Consider the following 6000-nt stretch of genomic DNA (forward strand, 5'->3'; position numbering starts at 1 on the left):
TCAAATTTAATTTCCTGTGCAAGTGTGTAATCTTTTCAGCTGCGACTGTCTCAGAAGCATTTCTGTAATAAGCCAACCCTCGTCCTCTGGCAGGCTGATCTTTTATATGAGCTGTGCTCTTGACGATTAGTTTCCTGAAACCTTTGCAATGCTATATGAGAACTGGCACAAGAGGAACACCACACTAACACCCAAAACAAAAAACAAATACAAAACCCTTCACTTCCTTCTGATTCCTGCATTCACCGGTCAAAGGAAATTTCATTTCCATTTGGGTAGATGGCAAGTCCGTCAAAGTTATTACTGCACAGCAGACGAAGCCTCACAAGGTGCAAGACACAGCACCCCTTGCTCCACAGCTCATGAAAAGCACAGCACCAACGTGGCTGCTTGATCTTTGTGCCCTAAGAACACAGAGATCTGCAAGCGGCCACCACTCCAACAGCCACCTCTCCCCGACAGCCTGCCCTGCGCTCTGAGAGGTCCCCTCCACTGGCAAAAAGCCACATTCCACCAAAAAAGTGACAATGTCAACCGAGATGCATTCATCCTTTCCATGATGAGACGCCCATGATGGCGGGAAAGCAGACCAACTGGCCTGCTGTGCCCTTTCTACACCTCTGCCCCTGCAGAATGGAAAGCTCATCGTCTTCAAACCAGCAATGCTTCCACACACACCCCGAAATGCCTTACTTACAAAAATATGTATCAACAAACAATTCTGAACCTTCAAAAATTAATCAACTCAGAAGAGGAGCAACAGAGATTATTAACCCTATATCCCTCCTGAAAAGGTAGTTAGATATGGATGATCGAAGAGACATCTGAACAAATGCATAGGAAAAAGTCTCCGGAGGGCCAGGTTAATGGTATTTGGGCAGTGGGGATTACTGTGGGCAGCTACACAGGCGCACCAGAAGCCCTGCCAGCGCAAGCAGGACCAACGCTCTCCCACTTCACTGGGAGATGTCGCCTCTGTGAGCATCTCTTTGTGCTGACCCAGAATCCAGCCAGATTTGGAAACCCTTTCACCATTCAGCACATAAATCACCCGAGTTGTGAACTGCTTTCCCCAAACACACTGAATCGATCGATGAAGCATGACCTTTCTCTCCCAGCTCCCTGGAAGGCTTCTGTTTTGCTTTCCCTCTCTCACATTACTGATGTAGAAGCAAATCATTCACATTTCTGACAAACTTTGTCTTTGAAATCATATATAAAATATAGAGCATTAAACCCAGGTATGTATTTTTGGAGCAAACAGTCATTGTTCCTTGTCACTTTTCAAATTCTGAAGCTGCACGAGCATTTTCAATAATTGAGGACAGTTTTAGGTTATTTTGGCAATCCATTTCCTTGCAATTCTGTTTTATGCTTCTATCTTTATTACTTAATCTCTAAAATGCAGCTAATTGGTCAAAACCCCCTTCCATGCAGGCAACATTACTTAAACACGAGTCTCAGGCATTATGTGCAGTGCAATTCAAGTCTCATCAGCTTAAAGAAAGGTTTTTCCATCGGCTTCAGCGGGAGTTGCACTGGGGCCATAAATCAGGGAGATGAAGATGCTCCATGCTAACAGTTACGTGGTGTGCTACAAACTGCTTCAAAATATAAAACCATGATGTAGCCACTCTCATAAAACCAGTTTGCTCATGGTTTTACAGGACCAGAGTGTGTGTTAGCAATTTCAAGCCAGAACAGTAGAAAAGAAAAACACGCCACCTATCAGCAATCTTACATTTTTGGCCTTGTAGGCTATAAATTAAATAACTTCCCTTCATGAGACGTGGGTTTCAGTCTCCAACTCCTTATACAGGGTGAGGAAAAAAGGCTCAATACATGGATTTAATTCCTCTTGCAATCTTGGTCAAAGATGGAGGGTGATGTAAAGCTAAACATCAAGGGAATAACTGCCATCATCTGGCTAAGTTTGGTAAAATGGAGTTAATTTACACTTCTTTAGGGATTCACTGGTGTGTGAAATGAATCTAATTTAGACTGACCAGAAATTGAAAATGGAATGAAGGGGAAAAGCAATTAAAGACCTATCCTAAATGCAAAAATAGTACTGCTCTAAGTCCAGCAATACAGTTAAAGAACAGAACCCTTCACACCACTGCTACCACCCCCTCCTGCTTGAGAAAGAGGGTAACGGTCTATACATCTACATATCACCACTGTACCAGTATAACCTAATCCAAAGGAAACAATGGTACTACGTTTTTAGCAGTGTCTGTTAAATAAATACATTTTCAAGCTGAAAGAGCTCATTATGCTGCATACAGACCAGGCCTAGCAGATAAACATCTGCTGGAACAGCTCGGTGTAATTGATTGTACATGTGGCTTAGCATTTACTTCAGTGACTTTTAGCACCTTCATGTTATTGTTTCTGCGCTGTTCCAACAAGCAATGGTTAATGTAAGATGCAGACGTTCACATACCGTATACTTACGAATAACTGGTTCCCAGAGATGTGGCAGTGATAACATTGTCATCCTACGATTCAAAGTATCTCACTGTAGATCACATGTCAGAAGGGGGTCCCACCTGAAAACATAACAAATCCAGACAGTAAGTTCACCATATTCAGAGCTTTCCATCAACATCTGCTAATACGTTTGCGTCTTTCCTCCTCTGCATTAACCGGGTCTGTGGTCTTCCCAGGCCTACAGAACACATTTTGCTGTTCACAGTGGCAAACAAAAGTGTCCTGCTGTGGCCAAACCGGTTTGGCCCACTGCTCCAGACCAGATTTCAGGCATGCTATCAAAGCAATGAAAACTAGTTTTCAGAGTTCATGCAGAAGCTGTAACTGTCTGGTGGACAGATACAGAATGTCAGAGTTCCCGTTTGTCAGGTCTCTGACAAGCATATAATTCCTTTCAGGAGTGCACTGCCAGATTGGCTCTACCTTTTTTTTTTCTTTTTCTTTCCTTTTTAACACTGAAAATCACTGGTTTAGAAGAAGATGCCACACTGGAGCTCCCTTGTGAACTATTCTCTTGAGATCAAGGAGTCTTAAGAAAGCATTTATTTCCTATTGGTGACTACAATCACATTATTTATAACCAGACAATTGTTTTAAATCACTTGATGGCTGAATCTGTTTTTAAACAATTATATATACATATAGTAGGTAACCAATGCAGCTATGGAAACTGAGCTTGTACCAGCAGCATTGTTTCCAATGACAAGATGAATGGCAGCAAATAATCTTTCCAATTTAAGAGATGAAAAAGTTTTTTCTTAATATACTAATGGTAAAATCACAATTAATTGAAGCAAACATAAGTTCAGGCAACCTAAAAGTTTATAACATTAAATATAGAAAGCTCTCTTGGACTGTGTATCCACATAAATAAGTGTTTGAAACAGGAATTGAGAAACTCTTGCTCGTTAATTGTATTGACTCATCCTGCAATGCACGAGGATAAGGCTACAAACCACAGTTACTGATACAGAAGGCAGATTAATTGGGCTCTCTATTTTTAAAAGTGACTAATATGACTTACAGGATACTCAGAAATATACCCAGACACACACACATACGTACAGACACACCCACAGTGAGGAGAAGTCACATCAGAGATAAAGCTGGGGTCATTATCTTTTTAAATTAGTCCTCCCTAAAGGAAAGCTGCTTTTCTTCCTGCACTACAAGCTGCATCTCATCCTAGGGTAAGAGGTTTTCAGGAGGGAAGTCTGGTAAATACCAAAGAATTTTAAAGAAATTGTGTTTTCAGACTTTAGCCACAGTTTACATTTTTTAAATTACTCTAATGCTTCTCTGACTCCTCATACCTCCAAAGTAGCTTGGCTCTTGCCTTTATTACACTTCACTGGCCAGCTACGTCATACAGTTCACTAGCACCATGTATGTCTTCATTTGATGCCACCCAAGCAAGTCTGCGTCTCTTGTATTTCATCTTTAATAACAAGCACAAAACCATGTAAAGATTAAGTTACAAAGAACATACCCCAGGGGCCAAAACAAACAAACAATACTGGTAAAGGGTGCACTTTCCATAGGTACGATACTAATCTGTAACATCCAATGCTCACCTTCTCTGAAACAGTATAAATACAGGCTGTCAAGCAGAATAGGCACAGTGTAGGGGACATAGGTATTTCAGTGCTCACGCACTTAAATGCCATGCACTGAGATGGGTTGCTGAGCCACAGCGCAGGATCCAGCAGCGATAAGCAAGATGGCAGAGCAGTGACTCCTATCAGCACCCAGAAGCAGCCTAGACTGGCAGAAGACACAGCGCTCTGCCATGCCCCAGCCCCATCGCTGGATTTCCCTTGCTCAGGGAGAGCCCAGACCCTCCTGGCAGGCAGCTCCGTGCTGGGGCTGGGGGGTTTCCTACACTGCCTGATTGCAATACACAGGCTGAGGCATCAACCTCCACTCTGTAAGCACAGCAGTGGCTCCTTCCCACTCACTCACAGCCACCTCTGACTGCTCCAGTCAGAAATGGCTCACCAGGTAACTGGGGGAGATCCAACGTGTGTGCACCCAGCTGGGGGCTACCAGTAAGCACACGTGGGGTGAGGTAGGAAGGGCCAAGCAAACACAGACTGGCAGGGTCACACAGACAGACAGGCAAGCAGAACCAGCTGGCTGTGGGCGCTCCCAATACCGTTGAAACACCACAAAACTGGCAGCACCTGTGACCTGATGAAGAGAAGCGTCAGAGCAGGAACCTGGGGAGTTCTGACAGAAAGCACATGCAGAGGGCCCAGCAGTCCCTCATTTTCATAAATGCGAAAAGATCACAGACTGGTTTGGGTCAGAAGTGACCTCAAAGCCCATCCAGTTCCAACCCCCTGCCATGTACAGCGACACCCTCCACCAGACCAGGTTGCCCAAAGCCCCATCCAGCCTGGCCTGGAACACTGCCAGGGAGGGGGCAGCCACAGCAGCCTGTGCTAGGGTCTCACTGCCCTCACAGGGAAGAATTTCTTCCTAGCATCTGACCTAAATCTCTTATCCTTCCCTTAAAGCCACCTTGTCCTATCACAACATGCCCTTGTAAACAGTTCATCTCCCCATTTCTGTATTCCCAGATACACAAGGGCACAAAATAAGGAAGCTTTACACAGATTTTGTGGACAGCTCTAACTTACAAAGTACACTTAGAATATTTAAGGAGCACACATCCAGCCTTGAATTTATAAAGGGGTTTCCTTAAAACAGACATGTTTCTGAGTCTTAGATAGATCCAGTCTATTGAACTGCTTAAATTTTGATTCCTAATAACCCTGTTTTACCTGTAAATGCAATTCTTTTTCAACTCACATAAGGCCTTAAAATTAATTTTCCCTCCCAGAAAAATCACCTGTATAATTCTCCCCATGAAAGGATGCTGCTAAAAGTGGCCAGCTGTGTTCAACAGGAAAATACAGTAAGACATACAACTCATTCTTTTTCTGCTTGTGGATTGATTTGGAGTCATTTAATCAATCTGTCCCTAATGACTGCACCTAATAATTTACCTTGCATCGCCTCATTTACTTTTAAAAACTACCAGAACTTTTCAGGTGAGTAATTTATTTAACATTTTTCCCCTTTCTTTTTCTTGCTGCCTGTTAACAGCACTCTTGGAAAATGAATGCTTTAAACCAAAAGTCCTAAATCAAATTGAAAAAAATTGAAAAGAATTTTTGATTTAAAAGAATTGAAAAGAATGAATACAGAGTAGCTACATGGAAGCGAGCGCAATGCAGTCTTTCACCTCTAGTGAAATCAGTTCAAAGCTAATTCAGACTGGTAGCTGTCACCAGCTACCAAGCACTGGCTTCCTGTAGATAGGTGTCCTGTAGGAAGTCAGCCTATGAACTGAACTACCCACGAACCCGACAACTTTGAGGATCTTTCATAAAGATCTTTCTGGCAGAGACTTCTTAGCGCCTTTTCTTTGGTGAAAAAGAACCACCAAAGTCCCAAAAATACACGTAAGAAATTGGAAGTCCTGGAAAAGCCTCTTTAAGG

This window comes from Gallinula chloropus (genome assembly GCF_964237585.1).
Source record: "Gallinula chloropus genome assembly, chromosome: 3".
Taxonomy (NCBI): domain Eukaryota; kingdom Metazoa; phylum Chordata; class Aves; order Gruiformes; family Rallidae; genus Gallinula; species Gallinula chloropus.